The sequence below is a fragment of the Cygnus olor genome, chromosome 2 (assembly GCF_009769625.2).
Source record: "Cygnus olor isolate bCygOlo1 chromosome 2, bCygOlo1.pri.v2, whole genome shotgun sequence".
Classification (NCBI taxonomy): Eukaryota; Metazoa; Chordata; class Aves; order Anseriformes; family Anatidae; genus Cygnus; species Cygnus olor.
Window position 1 is genome coordinate 69,575,181 of NC_049170.1, and position 18,698 is coordinate 69,593,878.

At 37.3% G+C, this 18,698-nt stretch overlaps 1 long non-coding RNA gene across 1 annotated transcript; it reads right to left on the reverse strand.

The window, feature by feature from the left end:
• Positions 1 to 6,720: 6,720 nt before the first annotated feature.
• On the reverse strand, positions 6,721 to 17,009 carry LOC121066345. The gene is made up of 3 exons (XR_005817692.1): positions 16,953 to 17,009; positions 10,879 to 10,983; positions 6,721 to 6,932 (listed from the first exon to the last, which is right to left on the reverse strand). It is a non-coding gene; the product is annotated as an uncharacterized LOC121066345 (long non-coding RNA).
• Positions 17,010 to 18,698: the final 1,689 nt, after the last annotated feature.

The following is an 18,698-nucleotide window of genomic DNA, read 5'->3' on the forward strand; positions in this document are numbered from 1 at the left end:
AATAAGCAAGCTTAACATCGGAACAGGAACTTCCATTCTTGGGGATTTTCACATGCCTGGGTAAGTGCCTAAATATCCTAATTCTACTTTGAAAAGGGCAACCTTGAGCAGGAAGCAAGACTAGATGACTTCCAGAGGTTCCTTTCAATCTACATTTTTCTAGGATTTTTTATTCCATATCTACACATTCTTAGAGGAAAGATGACAGAAGGTACAAATGTACAGGCTCTTCTGTCACTGAGAAAACTGAAGAAAATCAGTCAAGAAGTCTAAACCTTCAGGAAAGTCAATTATTTCTATCTGGTGTACAGCAACTAAGTTTTGATGCAGTTCTATGAAAAGTCTGATCTACACTTGGGCAGGACACTGCTCTGTAAATATCTTAGAAAACACAATAAAATCATCTACTGAGATGGACATTCAGTAAATTTAGACGATGGATAAAGTATCCATGTGATATGTATATTAAACCATTTCAACAACTGTCCCTTCTTATGAAAATATTGCCTTCACAGTATTGTGAAGGTCAATGAAGCTCACAGTGTCTGCTCTACAAGTACCAGTTGTGAACATTAGATAACCAGAGCAGAGCTAATCTAGTTTGAACTCAGGCCATTTTCTTCCACTACTTGAATTCTCTAGATCAGAGGATGTGAATTGGCTTGGACTCAATCAAATCTGGGTAGTTTGTCTAATATGGACAAATTTCTTCTGGTGACATGCTGGTAGTTGAGACCACCAAATACATTATTCTATTGAACTCCTGTCACATGTGAATCCAGGTTCACAGAATTACAAGGCAAAGACATAATTCCAGTTGACCACAGAGCCTCCAGTATGTAAATTAGATTTGGCTAGTTCTGCGCAACAGAGCTATCAAGTGAACTGGTGAAACATACCATAAGAAACCAGATACAACAGCCTGAAGTAAACTACAGTTAGTTTGTCAAACATTATAAATACAGTTATGTTGACTTAAAAAAAATTATCCTTGCCAGTTAGTCCAATTTGGGGAATTACTTAGGAATGCTAGCTCATGGCTCAGAAAGTTTTGCCATAGTTACAACATATGGAATATATTAAATGAATATTCCCAAATTCTTGTGGGATTCATTTTTTATTAAAGGTCATGACAGGTTTTTTATTTTCTCTTACAGTTTTTTGTCTGTTACTAGTTATATCACTGTACACCAAGTGCAGACTGGGGTCCTGGAGAACTCTAACCCCTCATTCTAACCCACAACCCATCAAACACCACATCTTTCCCCAGTTCAACATTCATAACCCCACCAAAAACACAATTACATTCTTTGCGTTGATTTCTTTATCTCACAACTGAAGTGAATGAGTATGCAGAAAGAAGTACTTGCTGCAAAGAAAACATCACCAATTAAGCATTCATTTATTTAAATTCTTATTGGACAAATTCTCCTGGACGGCTATAGATATGCAAAGTAAACTCTTGTAGTATTAGCACAATTGTCATGCATCAGACCCTCTATTTATCTATATCCACCTAGCTCTGTTGAATTCTACAGAAATTACTCTCCCTGAAGAGAGATTCCTACAATTTCAAGATACAGTCAAGATCACCGGAATATTTTGGATTATCAAAGAGCCTTCTGGCACATTTAAAATAAGAACAGCGATATTAGCTTCATCACCATCACTGAACTTGATAGTGGGAAATTATATCTAGAAGCTGGAACTGTATCAAAAGAAATTCCTGTATGCTCTTAAACTACTGTTAGTTTTTGCCCCAGAGACAGGACATACTTCAGTGATGTGTGAAGTAATCTCTCTATGCACTTTGTGGTTAGGTTTACAATTATCTTTCTCATTCTTCAAGATAAAACAGTATTAGCCAAAGAAAAGGATTTATATTAGAGTAGGGTTGTTTTTGCGTGTTTTGTTTCGGTTTGGTGATTCTTTTTATTTTATTTTATTTTATTTTATTTTATTTTATTTTATTTTATTTTATTTTATTTTATTTTATTCTATTTTATTCTATTTTATTTTATTTTTTGTCATTTTTGTCTCCACCAGAATCAAGCCTTCATACATAAAAAGCCTTCTGCAGAGTTAGCTTTTTTGAATAAAATACTCCTCATTCTACTATCCATCAATGACATGTAGACTCAGGTTTTAACCGAGTGTCGTGGAAATTTCTTGAGTAAGGTTTGACTAGAGTGTCCTCTCTATACTTGCAATCCCAGCATTACAGGAGTCATCCTGGTAATTACTCAAAAATGGCAAATTTCCTAGAGAAAAAGTGTTGCAATGACACAACTGATAGATCACATAGAAATAAGCTAGCATCAATACATGATCAGTTTTCTTTTTATTTGGTTACATGTATTGTAATAAGGTATCCTCATGAGCACTCTGTAGTCATATTGTTTTTGAAGAACATATGCTGAACAAACATTACCCAATGAGTCCTTTAGTACACAATTTATTTTGGTTTGGTTTATGTTGTTCAGGAAGAGGTCTAAGCTCGGCCAAAATCCTATCACCTAAATCTTTTCCACTGAAATATTATTCATACTAGGAATTCGGTACATTCAGGGACCAGCACATCTACAACTGGTAAAATGTTTTCATACAACCAACAACAACATGCATGACTGAACAAGTGTTTAATGTTGTTAAATTTTATAGTAAAGCAACAAATTGTACAGATTTGTTAAGAATTCCTACATCATATAAGAGTTAAATGTTTGGTTAATCCGTATGCACTTTAATTACTAAAACACTTGCATGAGCTCTAACTTTTAGTCAATCATTCTCTTTGGAGTACAGCTGCCTGAGCGATTTCATAGAGACACAATAAATGTAGGCTTTTTCTCAGGGAACCCAGTAGCCCTCGAAAATTTGAGTCAATATTTGATCTGGAAGGTCCACAAAACTAGCATCAAATGTGGCGCACTAAGTGCAGCTATGTCTTGGAGGCATGCTCCTGCTGATGAGCATGAAGTCAGAGTATCTTTCCACAGTTATTCTGATGGCTATCATCCACATTGAATTCATTAAATCGTAAGTCGTCCCTAGCACTACAACACACAATATTGTAACCAGCCATGATACAACCGAGATGATATAATGCATCATCTATCTAAGCAATATTTTTCCAGCTGCTACTAACAATGACTTAGGTAAAGTCATTCTCTCCTATGGACAGGAACAGAGGTAATCATAGATGAGTTAACACCTAAAAATACCACAGTCACCAGTAGACATAATTCAAAAATTCATAAGATGTTAAATATTTTTAATCCCTGAAGAACTCATGTCCTTTTTCCATGTATCTTATTTGAAAAATATTTGGCTCATTGTGTTCATGACAGTTCTTGACGTTTTCTTCACCCCTTTTAGCCTGGCTATATTGTAAATAATCTTGGCTGATAAGTATTAGAAAATGTCATTTTTACCAGGGTCACTGAATATGAAGAGATAGAGCTTAAAAAATTGCAGTCTTTTCATATTTTTTCTAACTGTGTGTATACATACATCAACACTGTTACATCTCAGTTTCAGAAGAAAATACGGTTCGGAATCCCACTGGAAAACTGCCTTTAGATGTATCCTCACAACTTATGTCTTTGATATAGATACTAGTGACAAAAACAAAAGTAATGATGTTATCTACAGCAGAGGGTGAATAAACATGAAAGACTAAAAGGTTAAGTGTAAATTATGAGGACCTATTGATGACTATCTCCTATGCCATAGTCAAAGTCAGCACTAAAATGAGCAACTCCTCCTTTCAGATACTCCTTTGTAATTAAAGAGCAGTTTCTAAAGCAAGTTTCTAAAATAGAAGAACAGAATTGGTCAATAAATAGGCAAGTCTCTGAGAGGACTTTGAAAGGATGTTGAGCTGTTCATAGGACAGGTTCAAATGTATACTTTTTTAATATAACTAAACCACATAACTCTGAGTTCACAAGCTGACAAGACACAGCAGATACACAGTGGTCAGACAATTTAAAGCTGTTCTGGTGGACACTGACGTGTGCAGGTGAAGGAATGATTTAAGAGAAGCTAGGACAGAACTAGCTAATGATTTTTCCAGCAAAACTCTAACTCTCTCTTTAACTCTCTTTAATTGCAAAATGGCATTTTTTTTTTGGTAACAAAGTTTGTTTGAGGTTTTTCAGAGATTTACTTCACCGACTCCTTCTCTTAAAAAGAGTTCTGTCAATTTTCCATTCCCAGTGAGGGACCGGAAAGGGTAGAGCACTGGAGTGTCTTGGGAACAGGTCACTATCACAGGAGTGGAAATGACGGACAGCCTTTTCTGTCCATCCTGGCCCAGGACCATTATGCATCCTCTTCTTACCTTCTTACCTTCCCTCCCTTCATTTCTGCTGTCAAAACTGCAGCAAGGGCAATAAAGTGCTCCACACCAACTTCAGTCCCCCCCAGGAAAATAAGTATTTGAAAAACAAACAAAACAGTACCAATTGCCTAATTGCCTCAAGAGGGAAAGAAAGGAAAATTAGGCTATTGGCTTTTGTTGTTGTTGTTGTAAGATGTTCCTTAAAACACTTCAGAAATGGCACTTAGGGGTGTGGCATAAAACCTTATTAGACAAGGAAATGAATGCCATTATCCTTTGAACACCACTTCTTGGAGACAAAACGTTTAAAAGTAAAATGCATTTCCTTTATAACTACTTCTTACCTGGCCTCACATACCAACAACTAATGAGAAATTAAAGATTTATGTCTTTGGTTTTTGTTAATTAAAGCACAAAATAGAAGATTTCCATCTTTATCGATGACTTGAAAGAGAGTTCAGCCTAAATTATCTAAGGATTGCAGGATTTGTCCCACTATGTTACCTGTAGTTACTCTTACCCTACATAAATAACATTATCCCCGAAGTAAATGAGATGTCAGCCTTTAGCTTGTTTCAACAGTGTATTCAGCCTACAGAAAACTCTGGGAATCTCCACTGACTTCAATGGACTTTGGATCTAACCCTAAGTTTTTAAACTATTTTAAAGTGGGTTTTGGCTGTTGGCCAAAGAGAAGAAGACTTATGAAGAGGGGAGGGGTTCCTGGGGATTGTCAGATGACAGGTGTGCTTAAAATTTCTCCACTTTCCTGTAGCAAGAGACATTTCCTCTCTCCCCTCCCCCCCCCCTCCTTTTTTAACCATATAATTGTATCAAGCCTAGCATTTGATAAGAAGGGAAGGGAAGGGAAGGGAAGGGAAGGGAAGGGAAGGGAAGGGAAGGGAAGGGAAGGGAAGGGAAGGGAAGGGAAGGGAGGGAAGGGAAGGGAAGGGAAGGGAAGGGAAGGGAAGGGAAGGGAAGGGAAGGGAAGGAAGGGAAGGGAAGGGAAGGAAGGGAAGGGAAGGGAAGGGAAGGAAGGGAAGGGAAGGGAAGGGAAGGGAAGGGAAGGGAAGGGAAGGGAAGGGAAGGGAAGGGAAGGGAAGGGAGGGGAAGGGAGGGGAAGGGGGGAGGGGAAGGGAGGGGAAGGGAGGGGAGGCGGGGGGAGGGTGGGGGGGGGGTGGGGGGGGGGGGGGGGGGGCGGGGGGGGGGGGGGGGGGGGGAGGGGGGGAGGGGGGGGAGGGGGAGGAGGGGAGGGGGAGGGAGGGGGAGGGGGGGAGGGGGGGAGGAGGAGGGGAGGGGGAGGGGAGGGGGAGGGGGAGGGGAGAGGGGGGGGAGGGGGAGGGGGAGGGGAAGGGGAGGAAAAAGGGGAGGAGAAAGGGAAGGAGAAAGGGAAGGAGAAAGGGAAGGAGAAAGGGAAGGAGAAAGGGAAGGAGAAAGGGAAGGAAATAGAGAGGAAAAAGGAGAGGAGGAGAGGAGAGGAGAGGAGAGGAGAGGAGAGGAGAGGAGAGGAGAGGAGAGGAGAGGAGAGGAGAGGAGAGGAGAGGAGAGGAGAGGAGAGGAGAGGAGAGGAGAGGAGAGGAGAGGAGAGGAAAAGAAAAAGAAAGGAAAGAAAGGAAAGGAAAGGAAAGGAAGAAAGGAAAGGAAAAAAGGAAAGGAAAGGAAGGAAAGGAAAGGAAAGGAAAGGAAAGGAAAGGAAAGGAAAAAAGGAAAGGAAAGGAAAGGAAAGGAAAGGAAAGGAAAGGAAAGGAAAGGAAAGGAAAGGAAAGGAAAGGAAAGGAAGGAAGGAAGGAAAGGAAAGGAAAGGAAAGGAAAGGAAAGGAAAGGAAATGTAGTTCATTATAGGAATCTATTTGTTTTAGCATAACTATTGTGCCTATGTAAGTGATGTAAGTGTTTGAGTATTTATCTTAAGGGGAAAGAAAAGCTTTATGGCTAGCTAAATACATTCTTAATGCAGGTTAAAGTACCTTCTGTCATGTTTTTAAGGTTTAACTGTAATGTGTAGCTTTATTACTTTTTGCAAGAGAAATTAAATGTAATGTAGTGGAATCTAATGGCACATGATGTATCTAATCAAAGCTTAAGAGAGAGAATAATGCTTCATGGATAAGAGACGCCACTCAAATTACAGTGTTTTGTATTCCTTTAAATGAATAGATGTTAAGATAATCACCATTTCATGCCTGATATTTTAGTAGTATTGTATTAACACTCACACATATGCAACTCACAGCTTTAGGGTTTCGTGGTTTTGTGTGTGTGTGTGTATGTGTTCCGAGCTTTTGTTTGTTTGTTTGTTTGTTGTTTGTTTTGTAATACTCTGAATTATGGAGAGAAAAAGTGAAAAAAAAAACCCTATGTGATTTGTAATGCTTACATTGGAAAATTTCTCTTCTATTTTTATTATTGAATCTATACAACTTTCTTCAACATAGCAGCTTCTAGATGCTGTATATTGCTTCCCTCTCAATGACAACATGGAGATCCACTGAATGTCAATATTTTCAGTGATTTCACTGGAATGAGTCATAGAAACATCAGACTGGTTGGGATCCTCTAGGCCATCAACCTCACCTGCTAAGACAAAAAACTGAAACCAAGACACAGGCATTACAATAATGTTACCAAAAAAATTGTTACGTTGAATCATTACATAAGTTTTGGTTTTGCCACTCTTACCATTCCCATCAGAATGAAGTATTGAAGTTCCAGAACCTCATTTCTCAAAACAGAATAGAAACTTCCTACTAATTTCCACTCTAATGAATTTATGGTTGGTTTATACTTATTTATTCTTATGCCAACATTGCTCTTTTTTCTTACTGTATTTTACTGCAGTTTTTCTATGTCAGGAAATGATACCCCCCTTCTGCTCCTATCCCCCCCACCCCAGCTTCAGGGATAAAAAGGGTGATTGTGCAGTAAATTCTAGAGTTGAGCAGCAGAAGACTCATCCACTACTGAGACATCCATCTTTGTTTGGGATGGTGGAATGACAGTTTCAATTAAAAAGCTTAGTTGTAAACAAAATACAGATAAGTCCTTGTCTAAAAAAACCTCACATTTTACACTGACTATAATCCTTAAAAATTTACTAGATTCATATACTCATCTAAACTTGTTTTGTATTTGTGGTCTTTGTTTTGTTTTGTGTGCACTTTGTGTTTTTTTTTTTTTTTTTTTTTTGTGTGTGTGTGTTTCTTTTTTGTCTGTTTTGTTTTTAAGACAAACTTCTGTAACAGTTTATTAACCTTCAGATAATTTCTTTTTTAATAACATTTAGCTATTTATCCATAGTTATTTTTATCCACACCTGCACTTACCCTCCACAAATTTAATTCCTTTCAGTTTGTCTACACAACTGTAAAACAAAGATGCAACTAAAATCTGGACTATGAATGTCTATGAGAGAAGAAGACAGACAGTTCTTGGGAAAAAAAAAAAGTGCTCCCCTTGCTCCCTTACTTCCCTTCAAGAGACGAACACTTCCACTTCTTGTTCTGTGTACCAGTTCTGCAGTGTCTGTGCAGTTCTTGTTCTAACAGCTACTCAGCATGGCTTATCCAGTGAACTAGGACTATTTCTATGCTTTTGACTTTCAGAGGAAATTTCTAGCTATCAGTAAGTAAAGATGAACAAAGAAGAAAGTGAGAAAGATCTTTCAAATACACCAAAAAGCTAACAGAAGGAAAATCCCCAACCATTCCCATCTTCAGATGAGGTGTGGTTTAAGGAAGAAAAAAAAAAGGAAAGGAAAAAAAAAACTATAATCAAATTCAGAGTAGTTCTCATCAGCTAAAAATAGTTTAATCATAGAAAGATCTAAGGCCTGCATGTTCAGAAAAGCAGGAGACACAATATTCTAAATCAAAGACTGATTCCTTGGAGCACATATTTAAGTATTACCTCTAAACAGACTAAAAAGTAAGTTTCTTATTCCACCACATTAAGAGATCCTCCTATTGGGCTGCCATCCAATTGCAATTGATACCCCTTAAAGTTCAATGACTTGACCTTCCTGACACACAACTCTTTCTAGTAATTCTGTCTTTCTTAAGAAGCAGACAGATGAAAGAGACAGGGAGAAAAAAAAAGAGAAGAAAAAAAAAAAGAGGTGGGAGGGAACTGTGCACTAAGCATCAAATGTCACTTTATGGAATCTGGGGAAAGAGTGCAAAGTTTCCACCTCTTTCTCAAGTCTGCATTGCAGCTGGAATGAATAGGACCCACCACTTTCTCAGCATAGTTTGGGTGCTGATTGCTAATACTACCTGGAAGGTAGTTCTCAATCTACTTATGTGTACTTTACTTTAAAAATAAATAAATAAATAAATAAATAAATAAATAAATCATGACTACATTTTAAAATCCAGAGTTGTGCATATATTTGTGGCTTTAAACAGCCTCTGTAACTTCTCTCTGAACACCTGTGAAGATCGTTCAATCCATTCAGAACCTTCCAGTAATACTTAAAGGGACATGGAAACGCATATTAAAATTTCAGAAAACAGAGAAACAAACAAAAGAAAAATAAAACTAAGGACTCATATACTGGCAATACCCCACAAACTGGAGCACCAGAAGTTGTTTTCCCCACTGTTTCGGATAATTATAAAACTATGCAATTCAAAGATTCTTATGCTTTCCTAAGAGACTACCTATCTCAATACTCCACTCACAAGTGGATGTCTGCATGCACAAGCCTCTCATCTATTTTATCCCTCTCATAAGTACAATCCAATAACTACCTAGTAACAGGCTACTGTTTGTCACCACACTGTCCAAACAAACAGCAAATAAAATTCAATAAATAGAATGAACCTTTTTACTGCTATACATATATCTGGCTACAAACAGCTTTTCCTCCTTATCCTAGTCACTTGGCTTCACCTTTCATAGGTGTAGGACTTTCCAATGTAAAAATCACTAGCAATTACATTTACATATTAGTATTTCCTACATATGTATTTCAAAACGTCCAAATTCCATAAATGCATCTATAAAGCAGACAAATAATGTTGTCAGTTTTATTAAAAGGCAATGTGACATGTAAAACCAATTTATTCAATCCTTCATCAAGCCAAAATCATATGGAAGACAATGAGTGTTCAGCGCATCTTGTCACAACACGACTTGTCACAAAATATTAAGTATATCCACAACTGCTTACGAAGTCAGTGACAGCTGTGTGATTCTATTTTGATCACTAACCTTTCCTCCAAAGAAGCCAAAAAAAGTAGAAGGCCAGCACACATGCAGAAGCATGCATTTTACCTTACTGCCCTGAGTTGCACCGTACAGTTCCAAGTCCTTAAATCACCTGGCAGGCCATTTGTATGGCAGAAAGCATGAATTTAACCACTTAAGGTTTCTTACTTACTGTAGAGCTGCTCTTTTGAGCAATATTTAGGACACTGCGACAAGATGGATGTTCTACAGTACTTGCAATGGGAAGTGAATCTAGTAGTCACTCTTAAATGACTGCAAGAAATACCTCTTGGGTTTTAAAATAAGAGGAAAAAAAGCATGTAACATGTCTCAGATGTAACATGTCTCTGTATAAACTTGCTGTTTTTCCAGCATTCCTTATTATGAAATACAAAATTATTTTGATGAAAGGGCATAAATTGTCCCTAACAAAGGTGAAAAGCACAGAGGCATATTATTATTTACACAGCACATACTACTAATTATGATTAGTAATTATGATTTTATTTGTATATATTTTTCGCTCTTGTAAATATTCAACAAATAAATTGCACAAAAAAATCAAATAATATATTCCTTGAAATATCTGTGGAAATAGATTACAATATTTGCTATTTATGTTACATGGTTTTTCACCTAATTCACACATCATTTACTTCCCTTCCCTGATCATTTAAACATATAAAACCCCACAGGAAAATAGTCATTAAGGCAATTAAAAAAAAAAAAAAAAAGTAATTTCTAACAAAATCCATGACCTTTTATAGATCCCCACATAATGCCTAAATTTTGAAATACATAAATTAACAGATTCTCACTTGGACCTTATTGGTCAATAAGGACAATATTTCTAAACTTGGACAATATTTCTTAACTATTTCTTTGCTGTTGTGCTGTCTCAGCAAACAGTAACAGATTGGTAATTCTCTGGTCCCTCCCTCCCTGTTGTTTCTTTAACTTTTGACATGAGAATAGCCATCTGATAAAATGCTTTTACATCAGAGATTAGAGAAAAGAATCATAACTGAATGTATCACAGAAGAAAGATTTAAATTCTCACCATGCATCTTCTACAAGTGTAAAAAAGTATGACTGTTTTGTTAAAATACCATCAAAATCATATACAGCAAAAATGTTTACTGTATGTGGCAATCTGGTAAATCGAGCTTGCTCTCTTTTGCTCTGTCACATAAATTAAAAGTTCTTCATCTATTTTACACAGGCAGTCAGTTCAAGATAGGGTGGAATCCATCCCCATTTTAGGAAGCAACAACAAGCTGCAACAGGGAAAGGGCATAATGAAGAATGGTAGGATAAAAAATGCGTACCTACAAGCTGCTGGAGAGATCTGCATCTTCCAGGAACTAGTAAACACCATGAGTTTCTTTCCAAAGCTGTTTCCTTCAAACACTACAAATTTGATGCAAGACAACCTTCAGAAACAGTTAAAAGGGAATTGAGGTTTCCAGCAAAGGGAAAGCCAGACGAGAACCATCTTTCTTTTAGGTTCAGTAAGGGTTGTTGATACCTGTACTAAGAACCCAAGCTGCTTTGCAGTGACAGCCCTACATGTAAAATAGATTAAAAATTAAACTGAGGTATTTCTTCTCCCAGAAACATCTTGTCTCTACCAGTCCAAAGACAGCAGCAACAAGCATGAAATGTGAATGCAATTTCCCTTGGGACTACGTGTTATTACAAAAGACAGAGGCTAGATTCTCAACAGCTAACTGGGATCTCAAGACTTCAGATCTGCTTAGATAGTTTCAGATCTCCTTAGATGATACATTGCAGATGTAGAAAAGTATCTCCCATTCATTTTGTCACCTAATTCACAACAGAGCACAATTCCACCTCGTATTTGCAAGACTATCAAATGAATTCTTAAAGAAAAAAAAAAAATCAAGAACCTGTTCATCATAAAACGAAACCAATGTAGTTCTTGGGAACTAAACAGTCACACATAGCCAACTACAATACGAGAGGTGACGGCTTGACTGCACTGAAATCAATAAGGTTCCCACTTAAGACAACATTTCAGCTTACAGGAGACACCCATAGTTCTTGCCTGTTCACAGCAGACATAATTTGGTTAATGTAACAGAAGCCAGGGTGTAGCTAGGTTATCATCTGAAACAGGTTTAACACAGAGCCTATAATCAGCAGGATTCTTGGGAAAACAAATAGCCTTGAAGGGATAATCGTTATTTGGAAGTCAAGTTATGTAAAACATATTTCCCCCTGTGTTATTGCTTCAAGTTGTTTGATTGCACCTAGTATGTGTAAAGAGTGGAAATTATAGAATCTTCACCCTGAGTGGTTTAGACTCTGTTGTTGTAATAGCTACTTAAGTTTTAAAGGGTTTTCTTGCCTTTTTCTTTTGGTCTTTTTTTTTCATGCAGGTAAAAGCTGATAGGAGTAAAGTAATGAGACAGTATAAAGAAATTCGCAGCCAAGGAAACTCTGCCAATTTTCTAAAACAGATGCCAATGCTTTTGGCACCTTCTTGTAGTTGACTAAAAACTGAGTCCAAATTTATCATCAAAGAGCTAGCCAGGCATGCAGATTGCACACATATCTCCCTCAAAGGAAAAGCTTACAAACTTAGGCAACTTCACAGTATCACTTTCTCTTAAAACACAGATCAAATAACCCTCCTTCTTCCCTCCCAGAACAGACAACACTGTATCTGCTACAGTATATGAACAATTGTATTTCTTTTTCGTCTTCTATTATTATCCATGTATATTATACAAATAAAACAGGATGCATTAGAAGCAAGCGTAAGAAATCCACATGTATCAGTGCCTAGCGAATATTTATCCCCAATATTCCAAATACACAAAATGAATTAGCAGAAGGGAGCACTAATAAAGCAGAAAAGTATCCCTTTTTTCATTTGTCTGCAAGAATGCCAAGGTCTGGCTCTATGTCCTCCTTCAAGTACAGCACTTCAGCATGTGTTACTTCAAGCAATTACTAGAATCGTACAATGTAACTACAGCAGCACTATTCCCAGCTAGCCACAGTCTTCAAGGTACAAGTGCACTGCTGGACCAAACCCAATTTCCTATATGCCTAAGTTTTATTTATAAATAATATTCCTACCAGTGCTTGAAACAGGATGGAGAATGGAAAGCATGAATTCTTGTGTAAAAGGCCAACAGTCATTATATTTTGCACTTCTAGCTCATTCTCCCTTCTGTTTTCCTTCATTCTGAGTGTCAACCATCAGCATGGAAAAAGTAGAAAGGCCTGCGCCTTCCAATCTGGACATGGTAATCCTGCTATATACAAGGCAGACTGACAAGGTATTCTTAGAAAAAGAATTGAAACATGGTAGATATTTCTTAGAAGCAGCATTTTCTTGTAAGTATAAAATTTTCCTGTATATGTATAATGTATAATGTATATAATCCTGTATAATGTAGGAAATTAATAGTTAGAGTTCTAATTTTTTATTTTCCTGACTTGAGAGAGTGAATTTGCCTCAGTTATGCTAAGATTTCATTCAACATCTTTGTATTGCATAATCATAATAGTTATCATAGTCATAATATCATAATATACATAAGCATAGTATGATGAAATACATTTAAAAGGCAAATATAATGTATAATGATAACGTTGCATTAGCATGCCTTTTGAACAGGCAACACAGTACATACAGTAATGCAGATTCTCAGCTGGGGCAGATTATTTTAACCTTTAAATCAAAGCTAAGAAGTGAACTATACTGAGAAATGTTAAAAAAGAAAAAAAAAAAAAAAAAAAAAAAGAGGCTATGTTTGGGGCATCTTGTTTTAGTTTTACTTTACTATAAACATACCTACTTGAGAATAAGAGGACAAACATTTTTGCAGTCCGATGTGTGCAAATTATACGTACAGATATGGGATGCAGAGCGCGTACATGTTTGTGTATAGATCATACACACAGTGACTTTCCAAAGATCTGCATGCTCTCTTATATAGGAGTATATTTTATAGACACATAAAAATATTATTCATTTTTCATTATACTCATCACTCTAGGAAAGCAGATTGCTGCCCAAATCAGTCAATTTTCACATTCATTTTTACAAGGTAGAGATTATACTTTAACCAGATAAAATAACAGCAATCTAACTAGAACAGGAAAAAAATGCATTTTGTCAGTTTTGCTCAAATGTTATTAACTCAGGAGTCTAAGGTCATGCTTCATGTCTTTTTAAAAAAATAGTTTTCCCCTAAATTTATATTTCTATAGTCTCTTTGTGTTGCCTAGGATCACTTTTTAATTTCCCCTAATTTTTAGATAGACACACATACACCCCAACAGTGCCTTAACCCAAGATAGCTACTTTAATAAGTTACACATTCTCAATATAATTCTTAATGCATCACACATGCAATAGTCTCCTAGGACTATGTTCTGTCCTCCACTATGCAGACAGCTTATTATTCAAAATATGCAATGAATCATTAATGATACACACTAGCAGAGGGGAGATCAGAATTAAGCCCTTAGTCAGTGTGTAATATTTGCTCTCAAACTTCATCTATCAGGAGCAATGGTACTTTGCGTAATATTATATTATTTATATAATTTATATATATATATAAATATATATATATATAATTTATATTATATTATATTATTTAATTCACAGTTGTTAGTTCACAGCACATGACAAAATTAGTTGGAAAAAAGTGTTTTTTTTAAAGAAAAATTAAAGTAAAAAAAAAAAAATGAAAAATGGCCTCAAAAATACCCATTAATCTTCTTCCCCATGCAGATATTTTTGTTAATTACTAATCATGTACTATGGCACCCAAAGACCTTTCTTAGTCTCCTTACTTTTGGGCTAGACTCCAAATGACACCACAGTAGCGCTATGTCTATACAACTCTCCACATGTTGTATTTCAATTACCTGCATTAAAAGCCTACAATTCTAGAGATGGCCTTCCTGCAATCCCTCCAAAAGCTGCTTATGAAAGAAAGCATAAATGCTGAGAGTACTCTGCTACCATAACATGCACCTAGAAAGTCCAAGTCCTGAATTCTAAGAGTTAAGGGTCTTCACCACCTGTGCTGAGATGTCTAACACTAACTGCATCGGACTTACTGCACATGCTGTATAACTGGTCTGCATTGGATCTGCACATTTCCATCAACTAGGTGTGCAATTAGTGTTCTCTGTGCATGGTGTAGGTATGGTGCAAGTATGGTGTTTGTGGTCTTTCAGTGACTTAAGACAGCTCCAGGAAAGAGCATAAAGTTTACACCCATACATCCTGCAACCGAAGCAAACTTGGATAACTTTCAAATCTGGACCCCAGCAATGAAATATATTTATGTATAAGAAATTTTTATATATGTAGAGACAGAAAGGATGAATGATCCTGATGTTTGCACCCCTCTTTGAAGGTGACTGCAAGCAGTTCCCAATATCCACACCTCTCCCAATGCACGTTACTTTTGAAAGCTGAAGAAACAGAAACAGTAAGAAACCTACTGCAACGCTCTACAAAACAGTATTGAAATGTGAAAAGGGTAAATAATACGTTATGTGATAGAAAAACAAGGCCTCCTACTGCCTAGAAGTGGGGCTAGGGAAAAGGAGAGAGGAAAAATTTTTAAAGGGTAGATACTGCAGTCAGAGCCAGAAGGATTCTTTAGGAGGAGAACAACACACTTTGTTATTACATTTATTATAAGGAGTGAGTTCTTGCTAGCTGAGATCTTAAGTATCTTAAAGAATAGCATGAACTCCATCAGCGCTGGGTAAATCTCCTGCCTCGGCCCAGGGCCAACACGCTGCACACCTTGCTTGTTCTGCAACAGATGATGGAATTGAGCTAAGGGAGAAGCCTGTGGGATCCACCACCTCCCAGAAACAACTTTCTGGTAATAAACAACTTGATGGACTGCTGGACAAATCCTGACTCATGCTGTCTTCATGCACAGATACTACACTGATGACAGATCAACAGATTTTATACAGGGAAATACTTTGGACCTAAACTCCTGAGTCCTCCTGGTGAGCTCTTCCTCAGTTTACTCATCTGCTACCAAACATGAGACAGCTGACAGGTTTTTAAATGATGAACTCCTATGGGTCACATTACTTAATTATACAGTACATCCAGGGATATGCACATGGGTCTTTTATGGTAAATGATATGACTGTCTTAAAAACTCATTAATATGTCATTAACCAAGAAGACATTTACTAATTAAACAATTAGCCCCTCTCTTCTATTCCTTTTGTTCCACTCAGAGATGTTCATTTACTACAATCCCCACTCAGATTTTTTTTCTTTTAATTTCTTTTTCAAGAAAAACATGCAAAAACATGCATCTATAAGGTATTTCTTTTTCTTTTGGCTCAGTTTAGTCAAATGGGAAACCAAAACAAAGTCTAGATTCCCAGCTGGTGAAAATCAACTTTATCTCATGGAAGTCAAAGGAGTTATGGTGATTTACCTCACCTGAGGATTTTGCTCCAGGCTTCCCAAATACAAGTAATGTATTGAGTTCAAATGCATGTCTACTGTCAATATGTGGGCTTTGCCTGTCCAAAACAATAGTGATTTCTATAAACTTACAGAAATGCAGTCAACATCCATTCTGAGCTCCATAATTATTAAATGCAAACAAAACCTCCAACACCAATAAAGCAAGTATAAATATGCAAGGATCAAGGCCTGGAAGCAGATCATTCTGAATCACCATATGAAGTTAAACACCAAAGGAGCACGCTGTATTCCTGCCTTCGAAACTCAAAGGATTTTTAATAATTTTACTTGAGCTGTTTTCTGCTGATAACTGTAGCTTGATCGTGTTTGATGTGTTTTAACTGTGTTAAACTCTGATACAAAGAAGGATTATCAAATATCTCAAACTGAAATGTAGTGAATTTCTTTTTGTAGAGAAAATCCCCACTTCTCTGTTATGATCAAAAGGTAAACAAAATTGTATTTCTACACAAAGAGCCATCATTATTACTGTATATACAGTAGTTCTAGTAATATATAAATATCTCATATATATAGGCTGAAAGATAAAAAGCAAAAAGGGATGATTTGTTCACTTTTTACATTACAAGTGTTCCAATTCCTGTAGTTTTATTTACTCTTTTTTGCTGGGAAACCGTCTTTAAGAAGACTGTTTGAAATTACCCCTCCAGATACTGATATATTATGGAGTCTATCCATGTTGTATTAACTTACCTATTACATCAAAGCCTTTTAGGCCTTGCAAGGGCACAATATTGAGGATATGGTTATACTCTAAAATGCCCTCACTCCCACCTCAAACACCGAGTGGGAATGAAGGTAAAGGTGCTGTGGAAACAGCATAGAGCTAGTGGAGCCAGCCCTGTACTAGGATTATTCCCTTGTAGAAGTATGCCTCACCTCTGATCCTTTGTGCATTATCTTCACTCAGAGAATCACACCGAACAACAAAAATCAAGTCTTAGGCAACTCAGGACTCACCAGCCTACATGCAACAGATCTATACATACCGGGAGTGGATAAAATCCTTCCCATGGCTTTTCACCTTCCATCTCAGGTGGGAAATCTGTGGCACCTGGAGGATGGTGTGGTCCACTAGTACAAGTTACTTGGGATGATGAAGTAACTGCAACATAATTAAGAATAGCTTACACCTCGGCATTCACCAGGACCAAACAGGTTATCAGAAAAATACCAAACAGCTTTACTGCCACGGAAGATCTGGCCCAGAATGCATGAGTTCGTATGTGAAAAGGATAAATGAATACAGCATTTAAGACAAAACAAAATTTGTGAAAATTTTTGCTTGGGAGAAGGGCTCTGTGTGGAGCCACAAGATAGAAGTCTTCTGTATTCTCTGAGGACAAATACAGCATGGGTAACAACAGCTAACCTTCTCCCACATTGTGTCACTGGAGTGCCTCTCTTCGAACTGAAAGGACAACAGATCTGGAAAAGTCAGGTCCTGTCCTCCTTGGCTGGAGGTCCTGATTCCTGCCAATTCACGTATTTGGAGCCAGCAGCCCTTTGAAGAGCAAAGGTGACTCTGTTCTTGCTGACAATTTTGTGTTCTATGAGGGATCAATTCAGTTACAAGCAACAGAAACTGCCATCACGCATTCGCTGTCACTGACTAGGGGTTCACTCAGGCTATCAGAAGCACCAGACATCCAGTGGAACTGTAGCATGTTTTCATTCCCATGCACACATAGATACTAAAATGTTCTATTGTTTAACTACAAAGCAGTCAGCACTACATAAAGTCTGTGGTACATTAGTTTTCTCTTCTAAGCACTATCTACATAGCAGTATGTGACAACAGCCCTTTTGCAGCAACCAGGGAATACACAAATATACAGCCCAAATGAAAACTGACTTCTAAGGACAAAGCCCCTGACTTTCAGAGTATATGGCTTTTTTTCCCCACAATATTTCTTCCCAAGGTTTTACATATTTAGAAAACAGAGCCAGTGTAAGAATGGAGGCACACTTCCACTCTGAATGAGATGCAAACCACAAGTCATCCTCATAGATTTTCCAGAGGCCTTGAGATTAAAAACGTACAAACTGGCTTCTAGTGACTAGCAGAACAAAGACAAAGTTCTACATGCAAACAACACCAGTCACCATTTGTGCATCATACTGCACAAGCCAGCCTAATTCTACAGTCAGGTAGTACTGAAGTGCCATGACAAAAACTCATACTTCAGGTCATCTTTCATTGCTGCCACATAGGCAAGAACACACAGGCAAGGAAGCTGCAACTCCACTCGTTAATACCTGATGTATAGAAGGACAAATTTCCAGAACTGGAAACATAGAAAAGTGAAGTGATATTTGCGTGAGAAAGATTTTCATAAAGGAAAGATCAATCCCCTCTCCACTGACTGAAGAGAAAATTAATTACTGCAGTTGGCAGAGGATAAATGATTCCAATTTACAGAGTTCTGTAATTATAGCAGCTGCAGAGTCGAAGACTGGATGCTAACTTTGAACCTTCACCCCAACATGACATTTCTGCTTGCGTTTAGTTCTGCCACTTGTGAACATGTTGAAAGTTCTCTTACTGTGTCTTCATAATTATATGTTGGTTCAAAAATAATCATTGGCTCCATTGCATAGATGAAACCTTATCATCTGGTTAGC